The sequence below is a fragment of the Triturus cristatus genome, chromosome 5_2 (assembly GCF_964204655.1).
Source record: "Triturus cristatus chromosome 5_2, aTriCri1.1, whole genome shotgun sequence".
Lineage (NCBI taxonomy): Eukaryota > Metazoa > Chordata > Amphibia > Caudata > Salamandridae > Triturus > Triturus cristatus.
Window position 1 is genome coordinate 555,244,628 of NC_140588.1, and position 25,632 is coordinate 555,270,259.

Below are 25,632 nucleotides of genomic sequence, written 5' to 3' on the forward strand. Positions count from 1 at the left end.
ATGCTGATTTACAACAGTTGATCTCCAATCGTAAAATATAAGCTTTTGGTCGGAGGCATCACAGGTACTGATCAAATTCTCATTTTTGAACTTTATTCACAAATCATATGATATGCTTTGTATACATCAACTGTATTGTTGGATCAATAATGAGTAAAAAGTGACTATCTCAATTTCAGGACATATAAAAGAGAAAGAAGTAGAAACTCATGTTTCAAATGCTGAGAGGCAACAACTGTTCATGATTTTCACCTCCACTAATTATATTTATTTTTATAATCTATATGTTTATATTTTCCTATAAATATACAGAGACATATAGCTATATATACAGAGATACATATGTACAGGTTGATTTTTACATGTTTATAAGTAAATGTGATGTTGTTCCAAATAAAACTTCTAAGAACTGAATGGAAAAGAAAATTGTAAAGTTCAGATAAGTCCCACTGAAATTTGTACTCAGATCCCCGTTTTCAGAGTCCAGAGTGCTAACCATGACACCATCCACCCTCCCGTACCAGGGTGAGCTTTCCATTTTGACAGAAGAGATTTGCCTCAGGGGGCAACTTATCTTTCATTGAAAAATATTATCTCACGTAAAAACCACTGTTCAACAGAGTTATAACGTTATTTGAGTCTTTTGGGCAACATCCTTCCCCAACATAGTTCAATATGCAAAAGTTTACCAGAATAGGAAAGCAATCCAATTCAGTTTCTCTTTGACAGTAGAATATTAAAAACTTTGACATTTCCACATTGCTGCAGCAGTTTGCGCTCCTTTTACATGGGAGGTTCCATGGTGTAATGGTTAGCACTTTGGACTTTGAATCCAATGATCCGAGTTCAAATCTCGGTGGGACCATTTTATGACTCTTGACCAAATCATTTTCTTTCAAGTGTATTCATTAATATCACATATCTAATACCGGTAGGGTGAAAAATTAATTTATTGATTATACTCTAAAAGTTTACTAGATGTGAGCAAATAATTGAATTTTTACAATACCTGGAAACTAAATGGCTCAAAATAATGAGAGATTTTACAAACTCACTCTGGTTTCTCAAACTCATCACAGGGGCCTGATGCACGACATTACTTTTTAAAATCTTACTGTTATTGATAAGGGGAACAAGGAACTTTTTAATTGCAAAGCGTTCATTAAAACAAAACTTGAGGAGCCAAACTTTGTATTACGGTGACCGAAGATGTGCAGTTTGAATAATAATCTTGAAATTCAGACGTACAAAGATTTTACACACTGATTTTCAACAGTAATTCCACAACCAATAAAGTTGAATCTTTTGAAAGACATGTCAAAGGTGTGAATCTGAAATTCACTTTCAAAGAAATTCACAATGAAATGCACTGTGTAAGTCCAGCATGTTGTCAGCTAAGAAATCAGCAAAAATGAACTATCTCATTACTGGCCATATAGATGAGAAAGGAAAATAAACTCATGTTTACAATGTGGATGTGAAAGAACAGTTTCTAGGTTCAGCTTCAATATTTATGTTTATGAATAATTGATATGTTCATATTGTCTAACAGCTATCTAGACGGATAAAGCTATGTATGCATCTATACATACTTATGCGTTCATACGCATCAGTATAAAACATTGATATTAGGTTTTTTCTAGACCAAATTCTAAAAAATGAGTTAAACAGTGAATCTCATAATTGTAGTAGGTCCCACCGAGATTTGAACTCGGATCGCTGGATTCAGAGTCCAGAGTGCTAACCATTACACCATGGACCCCTCTCACACAAGAGTGACTTTTCCATTGAGACAAAAGAGAGCGCATCAGTGATGGCCTTCTCTTATATTGATACAAAGATATCTCATTTGAATGGTCATAGTGGATAGAGCTTTAATGTGATTTGATTCTTTTCGCTATATTCTCTATAAAAGTGTTAAATATTCAAATGTTTATCAGAATATAAAAGTTATATCACAATGTTCATCTTTGCCTGTAGCATAATTAAACAGTCTACATTTCCAGACTACAGAAGCAATGTCTCTGTCTCCTGCATGGGTGGCTCCATAGAGCAATGGTTGGCAATTTGGACTTTGCATCCAATGATCCGATTTGAGACCTTGGAGGGACTTTTTTTATTACTCTTGAGCTTTTCCATTTCTTCATCTTTGTTCATTGATAGCTCATATCCAACACCAGTAGGTTGAAAGAGTCAATTATTGAATGCTTTCAAAATGTCCATCAGCTTGAACAAGTTACATCAATACAAACTTTACAATACTTTGACATCAAATTTCTTCACAAAGTAGTTAGCCATTATAAAATCATATCCTGATTTTCTCAAACGCATTTCAGACGGGTGATTCACAGCATCACTTTTTTAAGCTTTCCTGCTATTGATAAGGCGAAAATAGCACATTTTGAATGAGAAGTTTTCTTCAATCAAACATAGAGGAACCCAAATGATGATCTCATTCAGCTAGTAAAAATGTTGTTTTATATTAGTATGGAAATCGTGAAAAGAAAATGTTTTTCATGCTGATTTACAACAGTTGATCTCCAATCGTAAAATATAAGCTTTTGGTCGGAGGCATCACAGGTACTGATCAAATTCTCATTTTTTAACTTTATTCACAAATCATATGATATGCTTTGTATACATCAACTGTATTGTTGGATCAATAATGAGTAAAAAGTGACTATCTCAATTTCAGGACATATAAAAGAGAAAGAAGTAGAAACTCATGTTTCAAATGCTGAGAGGCAACAACTGTTCATGATTTTCACCTCCACTAATTATATTTATTTTTATAATCTATATGTTTATATTTTCCTATAAATATACAGAGACATATAGCTATATATACAGAGATACATATGTACAGGTTGATTTTTACATGTTTATAAGTAAATGTGATGTTGTTCCAAATAAAACTTCTAAGAACTGAATGGAAAAGAAAATTGTAAAGTTCAGATAAGTCCCACTGAAATTTGTACTCAGATCCCCGTTTTCAGAGTCCAGAGTGCTAACCATGACACCATCCACCCTCCCGTACCAGGGTGAGCTTTCCATTTTGACAGAAGAGATTTGCCTCAGGGGGCAACTTATCTTTCATTGAAAAATATTATCTCACGTAAAAACCACTGTTCAACAGAGTTATAACGTTATTTGAGTCTTTTGGGCAACATCCTTCCCCAACATAGTTCAATATGCAAAAGTTTACCAGAATAGGAAAGCAATCCAATTCAGTTTCTCTTTGACAGTAGAATATTAAAAACTTTGACATTTCCACATTGCTGCAGCAGTTTGCGCTCCTTTTACATGGGAGGTTCCATGGTGTAATGGTTAGCACTTTGGACTTTGAATCCAATGATCCGAGTTCAAATCTCGGTGGGACCATTTTATGACTCTTGACCAAATCATTTTCGTTCAAGTGTATTCATTAATATCACATATCTAATACCGGTAGGGTGAAAAATTAATTTATTGATTATACTCTAAAAGTTTACTAGATGTGAGCAAATAATTGAATTTTTACAATACCTGGAAACTAAATGGCTCAAAATAATGAGAGATTTTACAAACTCACTCTGGTTTCTCAAACTCATCACAGGGGCCTGATGCACGACATTACTTTTTAAAATCTTACTGTTATTGATAAGGGGAACAAGGAACTTTTTAATTGCAAAGCGTTCATTAAAACAAAACTTGAGGAGCCAAACTTTGTATTACGGTGACCGAAGATGTGCAGTTTGAATAATAATCTTGAAATTCAGACGTACAAAGATTTTACACACTGATTTTCAACAGTAATTCCACAACCAATAAAGTTGAATCTTTTGAAAGACATGTCAAAGGTGTGAATCTGAAATTCACTTTCAAAGAAATTCACAATGAAATGCACTGTGTAAGTCCAGCATGTTGTCAGCTAAGAAATCAGCAAAAATGAACTATCTCATTACTGGCCATATAGATGAGAAAGGAAAATAAACTCATGTTTACAATGTGGATGTGAAAGAACAGTTTCTAGGTTCAGCTTCAATATTTATGTTTATGAATAATTGATATGTTCATATTGTCTAACAGCTATCTAGACGGATAAAGCTATGTATGCATCTATACATACTTATGCGTTCATACGCATCAGTATAAAACATTGATATTAGGTTTTTTCTAGACCAAATTCTAAAAAATGAGTTAAACAGTGAATCTCATAATTGTAGTAGGTCCCACCGAGATTTGAACTCGGATCGCTGGATTCAGAGTCCAGAGTGCTAACCATTACACCATGGACCCCTCTCACACAAGAGTGACTTTTCCATTGAGACAAAAGAGAGCGCATCAGTGATGGCCTTCTCTTATATTGATACAAAGATATCTCATTTGAATGGTCATAGTGGATAGAGCTTTAATGTGATTTGATTCTTTTCGCTATATTCTCTATAAAAGTGTTAAATATTCAAATGTTTATCAGAATATAAAAGTTATATCACAATGTTCATCTTTGCCTGTAGCATAATTAAACAGTCTACATTTCCAGACTACAGAAGCAATGTCTCTGTCTCCTGCATGGGTGGCTCCATAGAGCAATGGTTGGCAATTTGGACTTTGCATCCAATGATCCGATTTGAGACCTTGGAGGGACTTTTTTTATTACTCTTGAGCTTTTCCATTTCTTCATCTTTGTTCATTGATAGCTCATATCCAACACCAGTAGGTTGAAAGAGTCAATTATTGAATGCTTTCAAAATGTCCATCAGCTTGAACAAGTTACATCAATACAAACTTTACAATACTTTGACATCAAATTTCTTCACAAAGTAGTTAGCCATTATAAAATCATATCCTGATTTTCTCAAACGCATTTCAGACGGGTGATTCACAGCATCACTTTTTTAAGCTTTCCTGCTATTGATAAGGCGAAAATAGCACATTTTGAATGAGAAGTTTTCTTCAATCAAACATAGAGGAACCCAAATGATGATCTCATTCAGCTAGTAAAAATGTTGTTTTATATTAGTATGGAAATCGTGAAAAGAAAATGTTTTTCATGCTGATTTACAACAGTTGATCTCCAATCGTAAAATATAAGCTTTTGGTCGGAGGCATCACAGGTACTGATCAAATTCTCATTTTTTAACTTTATTCACAAATCATATGATATGCTTTGTATACATCAACTGTATTGTTGGATCAATAATGAGTAAAAAGTGACTATCTCAATTTCAGGACATATAAAAGAGAAAGAAGTAGAAACTCATGTTTCAAATGCTGAGAGGCAACAACTGTTCATGATTTTCACCTCCACTAATTATATTTATTTTTATAATCTATATGTTTATATTTTCCTATAAATATACAGAGACATATAGCTATATATACAGAGATACATATGTACAGGTTGATTTTTACATGTTTATAAGTAAATGTGATGTTGTTCCAAATAAAACTTCTAAGAACTGAATGGAAAAGAAAATTGTAAAGTTCAGATAAGTCCCACTGAAATTTGTACTCAGATCCCCGTTTTCAGAGTCCAGAGTGCTAACCATGACACCATCCACCCTCCCGTACCAGGGTGAGCTTTCCATTTTGACAGAAGAGATTTGCCTCAGGGGGCAACTTATCTTTCATTGAAAAATATTATCTCACGTAAAAACCACTGTTCAACAGAGTTATAACGTTATTTGAGTCTTTTGGGCAACATCCTTCCCCAACATAGTTCAATATGCAAAAGTTTACCAGAATAGGAAAGCAATCCAATTCAGTTTCTCTTTGACAGTAGAATATTAAAAACTTTGACATTTCCACATTGCTGCAGCAGTTTGCGCTCCTTTTACATGGGAGGTTCCATGGTGTAATGGTTAGCACTTTGGACTTTGAATCCAATGATCCGAGTTCAAATCTCGGTGGGACCATTTTATGACTCTTGACCAAATCATTTTCTTTCAAGTGTATTCATTAATATCACATATCTAATACCGGTAGGGTGAAAAATTAATTTATTGATTATACTCTAAAAGTTTACTAGATGTGAGCAAATAATTGAATTTTTACAATACCTGGAAACTAAATGGCTCAAAATAATGAGAGATTTTACAAACTCACTCTGGTTTCTCAAACTCATCACAGGGGCCTGATGCACGACATTACTTTTTAAAATCTTACTGTTATTGATAAGGGGAACAAGGAACTTTTTAATTGCAAAGCGTTCATTAAAACAAAACTTGAGGAGCCAAACTTTGTATTACGGTGACCGAAGATGTGCAGTTTGAATAATAATCTTGAAATTCAGACGTACAAAGATTTTACACACTGATTTTCAACAGTAATTCCACAACCAATAAAGTTGAATCTTTTGAAAGACATGTCAAAGGTGTGAATCTGAAATTCACTTTCAAAGAAATTCACAATGAAATGCACTGTGTAAGTCCAGCATGTTGTCAGCTAAGAAATCAGCAAAAATGAACTATCTCATTACTGGCCATATAGATGAGAAAGGAAAATAAACTCATGTTTACAATGTGGATGTGAAAGAACAGTTTCTAGGTTCAGCTTCAATATTTATGTTTATGAATAATTGATATGTTCATATTGTCTAACAGCTATCTAGACGGATAAAGCTATGTATGCATCTATACATACTTATGCGTTCATACGCATCAGTATAAAACATTGATATTAGGTTTTTTCTAGACCAAATTCTAAAAAATGAGTTAAACAGTGAATCTCATAATTGTAGTAGGTCCCACCGAGATTTGAACTCGGATCGCTGGATTCAGAGTCCAGAGTGCTAACCATTACACCATGGACCCCTCTCACACAAGAGTGACTTTTCCATTGAGACAAAAGAGAGCGCATCAGTGATGGCCTTCTCTTATATTGATACAAAGATATCTCATTTGAATGGTCATAGTGGATAGAGCTTTAATGTGATTTGATTCTTTTCGCTATATTCTCTATAAAAGTGTTAAATATTCAAATGTTTATCAGAATATAAAAGTTATATCACAATGTTCATCTTTGCCTGTAGCATAATTAAACAGTCTACATTTCCAGACTACAGAAGCAATGTCTCTGTCTCCTGCATGGGTGGCTCCATAGAGCAATGGTTGGCAATTTGGACTTTGCATCCAATGATCCGATTTGAGACCTTGGAGGGACTTTTTTTATTACTCTTGAGCTTTTCCATTTCTTCATCTTTGTTCATTGATAGCTCATATCCAACACCAGTAGGTTGAAAGAGTCAATTATTGAATGCTTTCAAAATGTCCATCAGCTTGAACAAGTTACATCAATACAAACTTTACAATACTTTGACATCAAATTTCTTCACAAAGTAGTTAGCCATTATAAAATCATATCCTGATTTTCTCAAACGCATTTCAGACGGGTGATTCACAGCATCACTTTTTTAAGCTTTCCTGCTATTGATAAGGCGAAAATAGCACATTTTGAATGAGAAGTTTTCTTCAATCAAACATAGAGGAACCCAAATGATGATCTCATTCAGCTAGTAAAAATGTTGTTTTATATTAGTATGGAAATCGTGAAAAGAAAATGTTTTTCATGCTGATTTACAACAGTTGATCTCCAATCGTAAAATATAAGCTTTTGGTCGGAGGCATCACAGGTACTGATCAAATTCTCATTTTTTAACTTTATTCACAAATCATATGATATGCTTTGTATACATCAACTGTATTGTTGGATCAATAATGAGTAAAAAGTGACTATCTCAATTTCAGGACATATAAAAGAGAAAGAAGTAGAAACTCATGTTTCAAATGCTGAGAGGCAACAACTGTTCATGATTTTCACCTCCACTAATTATATTTATTTTTATAATCTATATGTTTATATTTTCCTATAAATATACAGAGACATATAGCTATATATACAGAGATACATATGTACAGGTTGATTTTTACATGTTTATAAGTAAATGTGATGTTGTTCCAAATAAAACTTCTAAGAACTGAATGGAAAAGAAAATTGTAAAGTTCAGATAAGTCCCACTGAAATTTGTACTCAGATCCCCGTTTTCAGAGTCCAGAGTGCTAACCATGACACCATCCACCCTCCCGTACCAGGGTGAGCTTTCCATTTTGACAGAAGAGATTTGCCTCAGGGGGCAACTTATCTTTCATTGAAAAATATTATCTCACGTAAAAACCACTGTTCAACAGAGTTATAACGTTATTTGAGTCTTTTGGGCAACATCCTTCCCCAACATAGTTCAATATGCAAAAGTTTACCAGAATAGGAAAGCAATCCAATTCAGTTTCTCTTTGACAGTAGAATATTAAAAACTTTGACATTTCCACATTGCTGCAGCAGTTTGCGCTCCTTTTACATGGGAGGTTCCATGGTGTAATGGTTAGCACTTTGGACTTTGAATCCAATGATCCGAGTTCAAATCTCGGTGGGACCATTTTATGACTCTTGACCAAATCATTTTCGTTCAAGTGTATTCATTAATATCACATATCTAATACCGGTAGGGTGAAAAATTAATTTATTGATTATACTCTAAAAGTTTACTAGATGTGAGCAAATAATTGAATTTTTACAATACCTGGAAACTAAATGGCTCAAAATAATGAGAGATTTTACAAACTCACTCTGGTTTCTCAAACTCATCACAGGGGCCTGATGCACGACATTACTTTTTAAAATCTTACTGTTATTGATAAGGGGAACAAGGAACTTTTTAATTGCAAAGCGTTCATTAAAACAAAACTTGAGGAGCCAAACTTTGTATTACGGTGACCGAAGATGTGCAGTTTGAATAATAATCTTGAAATTCAGACGTACAAAGATTTTACACACTGATTTTCAACAGTAATTCCACAACCAATAAAGTTGAATCTTTTGAAAGACATGTCAAAGGTGTGAATCTGAAATTCACTTTCAAAGAAATTCACAATGAAATGCACTGTGTAAGTCCAGCATGTTGTCAGCTAAGAAATCAGCAAAAATGAACTATCTCATTACTGGCCATATAGATGAGAAAGGAAAATAAACTCATGTTTACAATGTGGATGTGAAAGAACAGTTTCTAGGTTCAGCTTCAATATTTATGTTTATGAATAATTGATATGTTCATATTGTCTAACAGCTATCTAGACGGATAAAGCTATGTATGCATCTATACATACTTATGCGTTCATACGCATCAGTATAAAACATTGATATTAGGTTTTTTCTAGACCAAATTCTAAAAAATGAGTTAAACAGTGAATCTCATAATTGTAGTAGGTCCCACCGAGATTTGAACTCGGATCGCTGGATTCAGAGTCCAGAGTGCTAACCATTACACCATGGACCCCTCTCACACAAGAGTGACTTTTCCATTGAGACAAAAGAGAGCGCATCAGTGATGGCCTTCTCTTATATTGATACAAAGATATCTCATTTGAATGGTCATAGTGGATAGAGCTTTAATGTGATTTGATTCTTTTCGCTATATTCTCTATAAAAGTGTTAAATATTCAAATGTTTATCAGAATATAAAAGTTATATCACAATGTTCATCTTTGCCTGTAGCATAATTAAACAGTCTACATTTCCAGACTACAGAAGCAATGTCTCTGTCTCCTGCATGGGTGGCTCCATAGAGCAATGGTTGGCAATTTGGACTTTGCATCCAATGATCCGATTTGAGACCTTGGAGGGACTTTTTTTATTACTCTTGAGCTTTTCCATTTCTTCATCTTTGTTCATTGATAGCTCATATCCAACACCAGTAGGTTGAAAGAGTCAATTATTGAATGCTTTCAAAATGTCCATCAGCTTGAACAAGTTACATCAATACAAACTTTACAATACTTTGACATCAAATTTCTTCACAAAGTAGTTAGCCATTATAAAATCATATCCTGATTTTCTCAAACGCATTTCAGACGGGTGATTCACAGCATCACTTTTTTAAGCTTTCCTGCTATTGATAAGGCGAAAATAGCACATTTTGAATGAGAAGTTTTCTTCAATCAAACATAGAGGAACCCAAATGATGATCTCATTCAGCTAGTAAAAATGTTGTTTTATATTAGTATGGAAATCGTGAAAAGAAAATGTTTTTCATGCTGATTTACAACAGTTGATCTCCAATCGTAAAATATAAGCTTTTGGTCGGAGGCATCACAGGTACTGATCAAATTCTCATTTTTTAACTTTATTCACAAATCATATGATATGCTTTGTATACATCAACTGTATTGTTGGATCAATAATGAGTAAAAAGTGACTATCTCAATTTCAGGACATATAAAAGAGAAAGAAGTAGAAACTCATGTTTCAAATGCTGAGAGGCAACAACTGTTCATGATTTTCACCTCCACTAATTATATTTATTTTTATAATCTATATGTTTATATTTTCCTATAAATATACAGAGACATATAGCTATATATACAGAGATACATATGTACAGGTTGATTTTTACATGTTTATAAGTAAATGTGATGTTGTTCCAAATAAAACTTCTAAGAACTGAATGGAAAAGAAAATTGTAAAGTTCAGATAAGTCCCACTGAAATTTGTACTCAGATCCCCGTTTTCAGAGTCCAGAGTGCTAACCATGACACCATCCACCCTCCCGTACCAGGGTGAGCTTTCCATTTTGACAGAAGAGATTTGCCTCAGGGGGCAACTTATCTTTCATTGAAAAATATTATCTCACGTAAAAACCACTGTTCAACAGAGTTATAACGTTATTTGAGTCTTTTGGGCAACATCCTTCCCCAACATAGTTCAATATGCAAAAGTTTACCAGAATAGGAAAGCAATCCAATTCAGTTTCTCTTTGACAGTAGAATATTAAAAACTTTGACATTTCCACATTGCTGCAGCAGTTTGCGCTCCTTTTACATGGGAGGTTCCATGGTGTAATGGTTAGCACTTTGGACTTTGAATCCAATGATCCGAGTTCAAATCTCGGTGGGACCATTTTATGACTCTTGACCAAATCATTTTCTTTCAAGTGTATTCATTAATATCACATATCTAATACCGGTAGGGTGAAAAATTAATTTATTGATTATACTCTAAAAGTTTACTAGATGTGAGCAAATAATTGAATTTTTACAATACCTGGAAACTAAATGGCTCAAAATAATGAGAGATTTTACAAACTCACTCTGGTTTCTCAAACTCATCACAGGGGCCTGATGCACGACATTACTTTTTAAAATCTTACTGTTATTGATAAGGGGAACAAGGAACTTTTTAATTGCAAAGCGTTCATTAAAACAAAACTTGAGGAGCCAAACTTTGTATTACGGTGACCGAAGATGTGCAGTTTGAATAATAATCTTGAAATTCAGACGTACAAAGATTTTACACACTGATTTTCAACAGTAATTCCACAACCAATAAAGTTGAATCTTTTGAAAGACATGTCAAAGGTGTGAATCTGAAATTCACTTTCAAAGAAATTCACAATGAAATGCACTGTGTAAGTCCAGCATGTTGTCAGCTAAGAAATCAGCAAAAATGAACTATCTCATTACTGGCCATATAGATGAGAAAGGAAAATAAACTCATGTTTACAATGTGGATGTGAAAGAACAGTTTCTAGGTTCAGCTTCAATATTTATGTTTATGAATAATTGATATGTTCATATTGTCTAACAGCTATCTAGACGGATAAAGCTATGTATGCATCTATACATACTTATGCGTTCATACGCATCAGTATAAAACATTGATATTAGGTTTTTTCTAGACCAAATTCTAAAAAATGAGTTAAACAGTGAATCTCATAATTGTAGTAGGTCCCACCGAGATTTGAACTCGGATCGCTGGATTCAGAGTCCAGAGTGCTAACCATTACACCATGGACCCCTCTCACACAAGAGTGACTTTTCCATTGAGACAAAAGAGAGCGCATCAGTGATGGCCTTCTCTTATATTGATACAAAGATATCTCATTTGAATGGTCATAGTGGATAGAGCTTTAATGTGATTTGATTCTTTTCGCTATATTCTCTATAAAAGTGTTAAATATTCAAATGTTTATCAGAATATAAAAGTTATATCACAATGTTCATCTTTGCCTGTAGCATAATTAAACAGTCTACATTTCCAGACTACAGAAGCAATGTCTCTGTCTCCTGCATGGGTGGCTCCATAGAGCAATGGTTGGCAATTTGGACTTTGCATCCAATGATCCGATTTGAGACCTTGGAGGGACTTTTTTTATTACTCTTGAGCTTTTCCATTTCTTCATCTTTGTTCATTGATAGCTCATATCCAACACCAGTAGGTTGAAAGAGTCAATTATTGAATGCTTTCAAAATGTCCATCAGCTTGAACAAGTTACATCAATACAAACTTTACAATACTTTGACATCAAATTTCTTCACAAAGTAGTTAGCCATTATAAAATCATATCCTGATTTTCTCAAACGCATTTCAGACGGGTGATTCACAGCATCACTTTTTTAAGCTTTCCTGCTATTGATAAGGCGAAAATAGCACATTTTGAATGAGAAGTTTTCTTCAATCAAACATAGAGGAACCCAAATGATGATCTCATTCAGCTAGTAAAAATGTTGTTTTATATTAGTATGGAAATCGTGAAAAGAAAATGTTTTTCATGCTGATTTACAACAGTTGATCTCCAATCGTAAAATATAAGCTTTTGGTCGGAGGCATCACAGGTACTGATCAAATTCTCATTTTTGAACTTTATTCACAAATCATATGATATGCTTTGTATACATCAACTGTATTGTTGGATCAATAATGAGTAAAAAGTGACTATCTCAATTTCAGGACATATAAAAGAGAAAGAAGTAGAAACTCATGTTTCAAATGCTGAGAGGCAACAACTGTTCATGATTTTCACCTCCACTAATTATATTTATTTTTATAATCTATATGTTTATATTTTCCTATAAATATACAGAGACATATAGCTATATATACAGAGATACATATGTACAGGTTGATTTTTACATGTTTATAAGTAAATGTGATGTTGTTCCAAATAAAACTTCTAAGAACTGAATGGAAAAGAAAATTGTAAAGTTCAGATAAGTCCCACTGAAATTTGTACTCAGATCCCCGTTTTCAGAGTCCAGAGTGCTAACCATGACACCATCCACCCTCCCGTACCAGGGTGAGCTTTCCATTTTGACAGAAGAGATTTGCCTCAGGGGGCAACTTATCTTTCATTGAAAAATATTATCTCACGTAAAAACCACTGTTCAACAGAGTTATAACGTTATTTGAGTCTTTTGGGCAACATCCTTCCCCAACATAGTTCAATATGTAAAAGTTTACCAGAATAGGAAAGCAATCCAATTCAGTTTCTCTTTGACAGTAGAATATTAAAAACTTTGACATTTCCACATTGCTGCAGCAGTTTGCACTCCTTTTACATGGGAGGTTCCATGGTGTAATGGTTAGCACTTTGGACTTTGAATCCAATGATCCGAGTTCAAATCTCGGTGGGACCATTTTATGACTCTTGACCAAATCATTTTCTTTCAAGTGTATTCATTAATATCACATATCTAATACCGGTAGGGTGAAAAATTAATTTATTGATTATACTCTAAAAGTTTACTAGATGTGAGCAAATAATTGAATTTTTACAATACCTGGAAACTAAATGGCTCAAAATAATGAGAGATTTTACAAACTCACTCTGGTTTCTCAAACTCATCACAGGGGCCTGATGCACGACATTACTTTTTAAAATCTTACTGTTATTGATAAGGGGAACAAGGAACTTTTTAATTGCAAAGCGTTCATTAAAACAAAACTTGAGGAGCCAAACTTTGTATTACGGTGACCGAAGATGTGCAGTTTGAATAATAATCTTGAAATTCAGACGTACAAAGATTTTACACACTGATTTTCAACAGTAATTCCACAACCAATAAAGTTGAATCTTTTGAAAGACATGTCAAAGGTGTGAATCTGAAATTCACTTTCAAAGAAATTCACAATGAAATGCACTGTGTAAGTCCAGCATGTTGTCAGCTAAGAAATCAGCAAAAATGAACTATCTCATTACTGGCCATATAGATGAGAAAGGAAAATAAACTCATGTTTACAATGTGGATGTGAAAGAACAGTTTCTAGGTTCAGCTTCAATATTTATGTTTATGAATAATTGATATGTTCATATTGTCTAACAGCTATCTAGACGGATAAAGCTATGTATGCATCTATACATACTTATGCGTTCATACGCATCAGTATAAAACATTGATATTAGGTTTTTTCTAGACCAAATTCTAAAAAATGAGTTAAACAGTGAATCTCATAATTGTAGTAGGTCCCACCGAGATTTGAACTCGGATCGCTGGATTCAGAGTCCAGAGTGCTAACCATTACACCATGGACCCCTCTCACACAAGAGTGACTTTTCCATTGAGACAAAAGAGAGCGCATCAGTGATGGCCTTCTCTTATATTGATACAAAGATATCTCATTTGAATGGTCATAGTGGATAGAGCTTTAATGTGATTTGATTCTTTTCGCTATATTCTCTATAAAAGTGTTAAATATTCAAATGTTTATCAGAATATAAAAGTTATATCACAATGTTCATCTTTGCCTGTAGCATAATTAAACAGTCTACATTTCCAGACTACTGAAGCAATGTCTCTGTCTCCTGCATGGGTGGCTCCATAGAGCAATGGTTGGCAATTTGGACTTTGCATCCAATGATCCGATTTGAGACCTTGGAGGGACTTTTTTTATTACTCTTGAGCTTTTCCATTTCTTCATCTTTGTTCATTGATAGCTCAAATCCAACACCAGTAGGTTGAAAGAGTCAATTATTGAATGCTTTCAAAATGTCCATCAGCTTGAACAAGTTACATCAATACAAACTTTACAATACTTTGACATCAAATTTCTTCACAAAGTAGTTAGCCATTATAAAATCATATCCTGATTTTCTCAAACGCATTTCAGACGGGTGATTCACAGCATCACTTTTTTAAGCTTTCCTGCTATTGATAAGGCGAAAATAGCACATTTTGAATGAGAAGTTTTCTTCAATCAAACATAGAGGAACCCAAATGATGATCTCATTCAGCTAGTAAAAATGTTGTTTTATATTAGTATGGAAATCGTGAAAAGAAAATGTTTTTCATGCTGATTTACAACAGTTGATCTCCAATCGTAAAATATAAGCTTTTGGTCGGAGGCATCACAGGTACTGATCAAATTCTCATTTTTGAACTTTATTCACAAATCATATGATATGCTTTGTATACATCAACTGTATTGTTGGATCAATAATGAGTAAAAAGTGACTATCTCAATTTCAGGACATATAAAAGAGAAAGAAGTAGAAACTCATGTTTCAAATGCTGAGAGGCAACAACTGTTCATGATTTTCACCTCCACTAATTATATTTATTTTTATAATCTATATGTTTATATTTTCCTATAAATATACAGAGACATATAGCTATATATACAGAGATACATATGTACAGGTTGATTTTTACATGTTTATAAGTAAATGTGATGTTGTTCCAAATAAAACTTCTAAGAACTGAATGGAAAAGAAAATTGTAAAGTTCAGATAAGTCCCACTGAAATTTGTACTCAGATCCCCGTTTTCAGAGTCCAGAGTGCTAACCATGACACCATCCACCCTCCCCTACCAGGGTGAGCTTTCCATTTTGACAGAAGAGATTTGCCTCAGGGGGCAACTTATCTTTCATTGAAAAATATTATCTCACGTAAAAACCACTGTTCAACAGAGTTATAACGTTATTTGAGTCTTTTGGGCAACATCCTTCCCCAACATAGTTCAATATGCAAAAGTTTACCAGAATAGGAAAGCAATCCAATTCAGTTTCTCTTTGACAGTAGAATATTAAAAACTTTGACATTTCCACATTGCTGCAGCAGTTTGCGCTCCTTTTACATGGGAGGTTCCATGGTGTAATGGTTAGCACTTTGGACTTTGAATCCAATGATCCGAGTTCAAATCTCGGTGGGACCATTTTATGACTCTTGACCAAATCATTTTCTTTCAAGTGTATTCATTAATATCACATATCTAATACCGGTAGGGTGAAAAATTAATTTATTGATTATACTCTAAAAGTTTACTAGATGTGAGCAAATAATTGAATTTTTACAATACCTGGAAACTAAATGGCTCAAAATAATGAGAGATTTTACAAACTCACTCTGGTTTCTCAAACTCATCACAGGGGCCTGATGCACGACATTACTTTTTAAAATCTTACTGTTATTGATAAGGGGAACAAGGAACTTTTTAATTGCAAAGCGTTCATTAAAACAAAACTTGAGGAGCCAAACTTTGTATTACGGTGACCGAAGATGTGCAGTTTGAATAATAATCTTGAAATTCAGACGTACAAAGATTTTACACACTGATTTTCAACAGTAATTCCACAACCAATAAAGTTGAATCTTTTGAAAGACATGTCAAAGGTGTGAATCTGAAATTCACTTTCAAAGAAATTCACAATGAAATGCACTGTGTAAGTCCAGCATGTTGTCAGCTAAGAAATCAGCAAAAATGAACTATCTCATTACTGGCCATATAGATGAGAAAGGAAAATAAACTCATGTTTACAATGTGGATGTGAAAGAACAGTTTCTAGGTTCAGCTTCAATATTTATGTTTATGAATAATTGATATGTTCATATTGTCTAACAGCTATCTAGACGGATAAAGCTATGTATGCATCTATACATACTTATGCGTTCATACGCATCAGTATAAAACATTGATATTAGGTTTTTTCTAGACCAAATTCTAAAAAATGAGTTAAACAGTGAATCTCATAATTGTAGTAGGTCCCACCGAGATTTGAACTCGGATCGCTGGATTCAGAGTCCAGAGTGCTAACCATTACACCATGGACCCCTCTCACACAAGAGTGACTTTTCCATTGAGACAAAAGAGAGCGCATCAGTGATGGCCTTCTCTTATATTGATACAAAGATATCTCATTTGAATGGTCATAGTGGATAGAGCTTTAATGTGATTTGATTATTTTCGCTATATTCTCTATAAAAGTGTTAAATATTCAAATGTTTATCAGAATATAAAAGTTATATCACAATGTTCATCTTTGCCTGTAGCATAATTAAACAGTCTACATTTTCAGACTACAGAAGCAATGTCTCTGTCTCCTGCATGGGTGGCTCCATAGAGCAATGGTTGGCAATTTGGACTTTGCATCCAATGATCCGATTTGAGACCTTGGAGGGACTTTTTTTATTACTCTTGAGCTTTTCCATTTCTTCATCTTTGTTCATTGATAGCTCATATCCAACACCAGTAGGTTGAAAGAGTCAATTATTGAATGCTTTCAAAATGTCCATCAGCTTGAACAAGTTACATCAATACAAACTTTACAATACTTTGACATCAAATTTCTTCACAAAGTAGTTAGCCATTATAAAATCATATCCTGATTTTCTCAAACGCATTTCAGACGGGTGATTCACAGCATCACTTTTTTAAGCTTTCCTGCTATTGATAAGGCGAAAATAGCACATTTTGAATGAGAAGTTTTCTTCAATCAAACATAGAGGAACCCAAATGATGATCTCATTCAGCTAGTAAAAATGTTGTTTTATATTAGTATGGAAATCGTGAAAAGAAAATGTTTTTCATGCTGATTTACAACAGTTGATCTCCAATCGTAAAATATAAGCTTTTGGTCGGAGGCATCACAGGTACTGATCAAATTCTCATTTTTGAACTTTATTCACAAATCATATGATATGCTTTGTATACATCAACTGTATTGTTGGATCAATAATGAGTAAAAAGTGACTATCTCAATTTCAGGACATATAAAAGAGAAAGAAGTAGAAACTCATGTTTCAAATGCTGAGAGGCAACAACTGTTCATGATTTTCACCTCCACTAATTATATTTATTTTTATAATCTATATGTTTATATTTTCCTATAAATATACAGAGACATATAGCTATATATACAGAGATACATATGTACAGGTTGATTTTTACATGTTTATAAGTAAATGTGATGTTGTTCCAAATAAAACTTCTAAGAACTGAATGGAAAAGAAAATTGTAAAGTTCAGATAAGTCCCACTGAAATTTGTACTCAGATCCCCGTTTTCAGAGTCCAGAGTGCTAACCATGACACCATCCACCCTCCCGTACCAGGGTGAGCTTTCCATTTTGACAGAAGAGATTTGCCTCAGGGGGCAACTTATCTTTCATTGAAAAATATTATCTCACGTAAAAACCACTGTTCAACAGAGTTATAACGTTATTTGAGTCTTTTGGGCAACATCCTTCCCCAACATAGTTCAATATGCAAAAGTTTACCAGAATAGGAAAGCAATCCAATTCAGTTTCTCTTTGACAGTAGAATATTAAAAACTTTGACATTTCCACATTGCTGCAGCAGTTTGCGCTCCTTTTACATGGGAGGTTCCATGGTGTAATGGTTAGCACTTTGGACTTTGAATCCAATGATCCGAGTTCAAATCTCGGTGGGACCATTTTATGACTCTTGACCAAATCATTTTCTTTCAAGTGTATTCATTAATATCACATATCTAATACCGGTAGGGTGAAAAATTAATTTATTGATTATACTCTAAAAGTTTACTAGATGTGAGCAAATAATTGAATTTTTACAATACCTGGAAACTAAATGGCTCAAAATAATGAGAGATTTTACAAACTCACTCTGGTTTCTCAAACTCATCACAGGGGCCTGATGCACGACATTACTTTTTAAAATCTTACTGTTATTGATAAGGGGAACAAGGAACTTTTTAATTGCAAAGCGTTCATTAAAACAAAACTTGAGGAGCCAAACTTTGTATTACGGTGACCGAAGATGTGCAGTTTGAATAATAATCTTGAAATTCAGACGTACAAAGATTTTACACACTGATTTTCAACAGTAATTCCACAACCAATAAAGTTGAATCTTTTGAAAGACATGTCAAAGGTGTGAATCTGAAATTCACTTTCAAAGAAATTCACAATGAAATGCACTGTGTAAGTCCAGCATGTTGTCAGCTAAGAAATCAGCAAAAATGAACTATCTCATTACTGGCCATATAGATGAGAAAGGAAAATAAACTCATGTTTACAATGTGGATGTGAAAGAACAGTTTCTAGGTTCAGCTTCAATATTTATGTTTATGAATAATTGATATGTTCATATTGTCTAACAGCTATCTAGACGGATAAAGCTATGTATGCATCTATACATACTTATGCGTTCATACGCATCAGTATAAAACATTGATATTAGGTTTTTTCTAGACCAAATTCTAAAAAATGAGTTAAACAGTGAATCTCATAATTGTAGTAGGTCCCACCGAGATTTGAACTCGGATCGCTGGATTCAGAGTCCAGAGTGCTAACCATTACACCATGGACCCCTCTCACACAAGAGTGACTTTTCCATTGAGACAAAAGAGAGCGCATCAGTGATGGCCTTCTCTTATATTGATACAAAGATATCTCATTTGAATGGTCATAGTGGATAGAGCTTTAATGTGATTTGATTCTTTTCGCTATATTCTCTATAAAAGTGTTAAATATTCAAATGTTTATCAGAATATAAAAGTTATATCACAATGTTCATCTTTGCCTGTAGCATAATTAAACAGTCTACATTTCCAGACTACTGAAGCAATGTCTCTGTCTCCTGCATGGGTGGCTCCATAGAGCAATGGTTGGCAATTTGGACTTTGCATCCAATGATCCGATTTGAGACCTTGGAGGGACTTTTTTTATTACTCTTGAGCTTTTCCATTTCTTCATCTTTGTTCATTGATAGCTCAAATCCAACACCAGTAGGTTGAAAGAGTCAATTATTGAATGCTTTCAAAATGTCCATCAGCTTGAACAAGTTACATCAATACAAACTTTACAATACTTTGACATCAAATTTCTTCACAAAGTAGTTAGCCATTATAAAATCATATCCTGATTTTCTCAAACGCATTTCAGACGGGTGATTCACAGCATCACTTTTTTAAGCTTTCCTGCTATTGATAAGGCGAAAATAGCACATTTTGAATGAGAAGTTTTCTTCAATCAAACATAGAGGAACCCAAATGATGATCTCATTCAGCTAGTAAAAATGTTGTTTTATATTAGTATGGAAATCGTGAAAAGAAAATGTTTTTCATGCTGATTTACAACAGTTGATCTCCAATCGTAAAATATAAGCTTTTGGTCGGAGGCATCACAGGTACTGATCAAATTCTCATTTTTGAACTTTATTCACAAATCATATGATATGCTTTGTATACATCAACTGTATTGTTGGATCAATAATGAGTAAAAAGTGACTATCTCAATTTCAGGACATATAAAAGAGAAAGAAGTAGAAACTCATGTTTCAAATGCTGAGAGGCAACAACTGTTCATGATTTTCACCTCCACTAATTATATTTATTTTTATAATCTATATGTTTATATTTTCCTATAAATATACAGAGACATATAGCTATATATACAGAGATACATATGTACAGGTTGATTTTTACATGTTTATAAGTAAATGTGATGTTGTTCCAAATAAAACTTCTAAGAACTGAATGGAAAAGAAAATTGTAAAGTTCAGATAAGTCCCACTGAAATTTGTACTCAGATCCCCGTTTTCAGAGTCCAGAGTGCTAACCATGACACCATCCACCCTCCCCTACCAGGGTGAGCTTTCCATTTTGACAGAAGAGATTTGCCTCAGGGGGCAACTTATCTTTCATTGAAAAATATTATCTCACGTAAAAACCACTGTTCAACAGAGTTATAACGTTATTTGAGTCTTTTGGGCAACATCCTTCCCCAACATAGTTCAATATGCAAAAGTTTACCAGAATAGGAAAGCAATCCAATTCAGTTTCTCTTTGACAGTAGAATATTAAAAACTTTGACATTTCCACATTGCTGCAGCAGTTTGCGCTCCTTTTACATGGGAGGTTCCATGGTGTAATGGTTAGCACTTTGGACTTTGAATCCAATGATCCGAGTTCAAATCTCGGTGGGACCATTTTATGACTCTTGACCAAATCATTTTCTTTCAAGTGTATTCATTAATATCACATATCTAATACCGGTAGGGTGAAAAAATAATTTATTGATTATACTCTAAAAGTTTACTAGATGTGAGCAAATAATTGAATTTTTACAATACCTGGAAACTAAATGGCTCAAAATAATGAGAGATTTTACAAACTCACTCTGGTTTCTCAAACTCATCACAGGGGCCTGATGCACGACATTACTTTTTAAAATCTTACTGTTATTGATAAGGGGAACAAGGAACTTTTTAATTGCAAAGCGTTCATTAAAACAAAACTTGAGGAGCCAAACTTTGTATTACGGTGACCGAAGATGTGCAGTTTGAATAATAATCTTGAAATTCAGACGTACAAAGATTTTACACACTGATTTTCAACAGTAATTCCACAACCAATAAAGTTGAATCTTTTGAAAGACATGTCAAAGGTGTGAATCTGAAATTCACTTTCAAAGAAATTCACAATGAAATGCACTGTGTAAGTCCAGCATGTTGTCAGCTAAGAAATCAGCAAAAATGAACTATCTCATTACTGGCCATATAGATGAGAAAGGAAAATAAACTCATGTTTACAATGTGGATGTGAAAGAACAGTTTCTAGGTTCAGCTTCAATATTTATGTTTATGAATAATTGATATGTTCATATTGTCTAACAGCTATCTAGACGGATAAAGCTATGTATGCATCTATACATACTTATGCGTTCATACGCATCAGTATAAAACATTGATATTAGGTTTTTTCTAGGGGTGGGCGGAATTTGCGGAATTAACCTTCGCAAATTATCGCGAGAATGTTTAAAATTATCGCAAACAAGCAGAAATATCGCGAAGATGCGGAAGGTTTTTTCCGGCATGTTCGCGCGATTTTCTGCATGGTTGCGGGTCGCCAACTTACCCATGTGGCTGCTTGCGGGCGCGGCCATCTTGTTTTGAGTTGTTCTCGCGGTGCATGATCGCGAGAAGAAAGACGTGATCGCGCGACGCATGACGTCACTGCGGGCGCGAACTGTCGCGAGACAGCGCAAATGGCTAAAAACAATACAACATCTCATGGAGAACGCGACCGGATCAAGAAAACTTGTCGGCGAACGCAGGGAATCAGGTAAGGCGATCGCGCGCGCGCGAGAATGTATCATTTTACAGCGCGAGCAAGAAACAAATTATCGCCAAGCTGCGGAAACCGGAATTTTTGACATCTTCGCGCTCTCCGCGGAACGCAAAAATGTCAAAATATCGCAATTTCCGCGAACGGAACGAAATTTTTGCCCAGGCCTAGTTTTTTCTAGACCAAATTCTAAAAAATGAGTTAAACAGTGAATCTCATAATTGTAGTAGGTCCCACCGAGATTTGAACTCGGATCGCTGGATTCAGAGTCCAGAGTGCTAACCATTACACCATGGACCCCTCTCACACAAGAGTGACTTTTCCATTGAGACAAAAGAGAGCGCATCAGTGATGGCCTTCTCTTATATTGATACAAAGATATCTCATTTGAATGGTCATAGTGGATAGAGCTTTAATGTGATTTGATTCTTTTCGCTATATTCTCTATAAAAGTGTTAAATATTCAAATGTTTATCAGAATATAAAAGTTATATCACAATGTTCATCTTTGCCTGTAGCATAATTAAACAGTCTACATTTCCAGACTACAGAAGCAATGTCTCTGTCTCCTGCATGGGTGGCTCCATAGAGCAATGGTTGGCAATTTGGACTTTGCATCCAATGATCCGATTTGAGACCTTGGAGGGACTTTTTTTATTACTCTTGAGCTTTTCCATTTCTTCATCTTTGTTCATTGATAGCTCATATCCAACACCAGTAGGTTGAAAGAGTCAATTATTGAATGCTTTCAAAATGTCCATCAGCTTGAACAAGTTACATCAATACAAACTTTACAATACTTTGACATCAAATTTCTTCACAAAGTAGTTAGCCATTATAAAATCATATCCTGATTTTCTCAAACGCATTTCAGACGGGTGATTCACAGCATCACTTTTTTAAGCTTTCCTGCTATTGATAAGGCGAAAATAGCACATTTTGAATGAGAAGTTTTCTTCAATCAAACATAGAGGAACCCAAATGATGATCTCATTCAGCTAGTAAAAATGTTGTTTTATATTAGTATGGAAATCGTGAAAAGAAAATGTTTTTCATGCTGATTTACAACAGTTGATCTCCAATCGTAAAATATAAGCTTTTGGTCGGAGGCATCACAGGTACTGATCAAATTCTCATTTTTGAACTTTATTCACAAATCATATGATATGCTTTGTATACATCAACTGTATTGTTGGATCAATAATGAGTAAAAAGTGACTATCTCAATTTCAGGACATATAAAAGAGAAAGAAGTAGAAACTCATGTTTCAAATGCTGAGAGGCAACAACTGTTCATGATTTTCACCTCCACTAATTATATTTATTTTTATAATCTATATGTTTATATTTTCCTATAAATATACAGAGACATATAGCTATATATACAGAGATACATATGTACAGGTTGATTTTTACATGTTTATAAGTAAATGTGATGTTGTTCCAAATAAAACTTCTAAGAACTGAATGGAAAAGAAAATTGTAAAGTTCAGATAAGTCCCACTGAAATTTGTACTCAGATCCCCGTTTTCAGAGTCCAGAGTGCTAACCATGACACCATCCACCCTCCCGTACCAGGGTGAGCTTTCCATTTTGACAGAAGAGATTTGCCTCAGGGGGCAACTTATCTTTCATTGAAAAATATTATCTCACGTAAAAACCACTGTTCAACAGAGTTATAACGTTATTTGAGTCTTTTGGGCAACATCCTTCCCCAACATAGTTCAATATGCAAAAGTTTACCAGAATAGGAAAGCAATCCAATTCAGTTTCTCTTTGACAGTAGAATATTAAAAACTTTGACATTTCCACATTGCTGCAGCAGTTTGCGCTCCTTTTACATGGGAGGTTCCATGGTGTAATGGTTAGCACTTTGGACTTTGAATCCAATGATCCGAGTTCAAATCTCGGTGGGACCATTTTATGACTCTTGACCAAATCATTTTCTTTCAAGTGTATTCATTAATATCACATATCTAATACCGGTAGGGTGAAAAATTAATTTATTGATTATACTCTAAAAGTTTACTAGATGTGAGCAAATAATTGAATTTTTACAATACCTGGAAACTAAATGGCTCAAAATAATGAGAGATTTTACAAACTCACTCTGGTTTCTCAAACTCATCACAGGGGCCTGATGCACGACATTACTTTTTAAAATCTTACTGTTATTGATAAGGGGAACAAGGAACTTTTTAATTGCAAAGCGTTCATTAAAACAAAACTTGAGGAGCCAAACTTTGTATTACGGTGACCGAAGATGTGCAGTTTGAATAATAATCTTGAAATTCAGACGTACAAAGATTTTACACACTGATTTTCAACAGTAATTCCACAACCAATAAAGTTGAATCTTTTGAAAGACATGTCAAAGGTGTGAATCTGAAATTCACTTTCAAAGAAATTCACAATGAAATGCACTGTGTAAGTCCAGCATGTTGTCAGCTAAGAAATCAGCAAAAATGAACTATCTCATTACTGGCCATATAGATGAGAAAGGAAAATAAACTCATGTTTACAATGTGGATGTGAAAGAACAGTTTCTAGGTTCAGCTTCAATATTTATGTTTATGAATAATTGATATGTTCATATTGTCTAACAGCTATCTAGACGGATAAAGCTATGTATGCATCTATACATACTTATGCGTTCATACGCATCAGTATAAAACATTGATATTAGGTTTTTTCTAGACCAAATTCTAAAAAATGAGTTAAACAGTGAATCTCATAATTGTAGTAGGTCCCACCGAGATTTGAACTCGGATCGCTGGATTCAGAGTCCAGAGTGCTAACCATTACACCATGGACCCCTCTCACACAAGAGTGACTTTTCCATTGAGACAAAAGAGAGCGCATCAGTGATGGCCTTCTCTTATATTGATACAAAGATATCTCATTTGAATGGTCATAGTGGATAGAGCTTTAATGTGATTTGATTCTTTTCGCTATATTCTCTATAAAAGTGTTAAATATTCAAATGTTTATCAGAATATAAAAGTTATATCACAATGTTCATCTTTGCCTGTAGCATAATTAAACAGTCTACATTTCCAGACTACTGAAGCAATGTCTCTGTCTCCTGCATGGGTGGCTCCATAGAGCAATGGTTGGCAATTTGGACTTTGCATCCAATGATCCGATTTGAGACCTTGGAGGGACTTTTTTTATTACTCTTGAGCTTTTCCATTTCTTCATCTTTGTTCATTGATAGCTCAAATCCAACACCAGTAGGTTGAAAGAGTCAATTATTGAATGCTTTCAAAATGTCCATCAGCTTGAACAAGTTACATCAATACAAACTTTACAATACTTTGACATCAAATTTCTTCACAAAGTAGTTAGCCATTATAAAATCATATCCTGATTTTCTCAAACGCATTTCAGACGGGTGATTCACAGCATCACTTTTTTAAGCTTTCCTGCTATTGATAAGGCGAAAATAGCACATTTTGAATGAGAAGTTTTCTTCAATCAAACATAGAGGAACCCAAATGA

General features: G+C 34.2%; 10 non-coding genes across 10 annotated transcripts; all 10 read left to right on the top strand.

The window, feature by feature from the left end:
* The first annotated feature begins 793 nt into the window (after positions 1 to 793).
* On the top strand, positions 794 to 865 carry TRNAQ-UUG (transfer RNA glutamine (anticodon UUG)). The gene has a single exon. It is a non-coding gene; the product is annotated as a tRNA-Gln (tRNA).
* A 2,444-nt stretch (positions 866 to 3,309) lies between these two features.
* On the top strand, positions 3,310 to 3,381 carry TRNAQ-UUG (transfer RNA glutamine (anticodon UUG)). The gene has a single exon. It is a non-coding gene; the product is annotated as a tRNA-Gln (tRNA).
* A 2,444-nt stretch (positions 3,382 to 5,825) lies between these two features.
* Positions 5,826 to 5,897, top strand: TRNAQ-UUG (transfer RNA glutamine (anticodon UUG)). The gene has a single exon. It is a non-coding gene; the product is annotated as a tRNA-Gln (tRNA).
* A 2,444-nt stretch (positions 5,898 to 8,341) lies between these two features.
* On the top strand, positions 8,342 to 8,413 carry TRNAQ-UUG (transfer RNA glutamine (anticodon UUG)). Its single transcript has one exon. It is a non-coding gene; the product is annotated as a tRNA-Gln (tRNA).
* Positions 8,414 to 10,857: 2,444 nt separating this feature from the next.
* TRNAQ-UUG (transfer RNA glutamine (anticodon UUG)) lies at positions 10,858 to 10,929 on the top strand. Its single transcript has one exon. It is a non-coding gene; the product is annotated as a tRNA-Gln (tRNA).
* Positions 10,930 to 13,373: 2,444 nt separating this feature from the next.
* Positions 13,374 to 13,445, top strand: TRNAQ-UUG (transfer RNA glutamine (anticodon UUG)). The gene has a single exon. It is a non-coding gene; the product is annotated as a tRNA-Gln (tRNA).
* Positions 13,446 to 15,889: 2,444 nt separating this feature from the next.
* On the top strand, positions 15,890 to 15,961 carry TRNAQ-UUG (transfer RNA glutamine (anticodon UUG)). The gene has a single exon. It is a non-coding gene; the product is annotated as a tRNA-Gln (tRNA).
* A 2,444-nt stretch (positions 15,962 to 18,405) lies between these two features.
* Positions 18,406 to 18,477, top strand: TRNAQ-UUG (transfer RNA glutamine (anticodon UUG)). The gene has a single exon. It is a non-coding gene; the product is annotated as a tRNA-Gln (tRNA).
* Positions 18,478 to 20,921: 2,444 nt separating this feature from the next.
* TRNAQ-UUG (transfer RNA glutamine (anticodon UUG)) lies at positions 20,922 to 20,993 on the top strand. Its single transcript has one exon. It is a non-coding gene; the product is annotated as a tRNA-Gln (tRNA).
* Positions 20,994 to 23,978: 2,985 nt separating this feature from the next.
* Positions 23,979 to 24,050, top strand: TRNAQ-UUG (transfer RNA glutamine (anticodon UUG)). Its single transcript has one exon. It is a non-coding gene; the product is annotated as a tRNA-Gln (tRNA).
* The last annotated feature ends 1,582 nt before the right edge of the window (positions 24,051 to 25,632 follow it).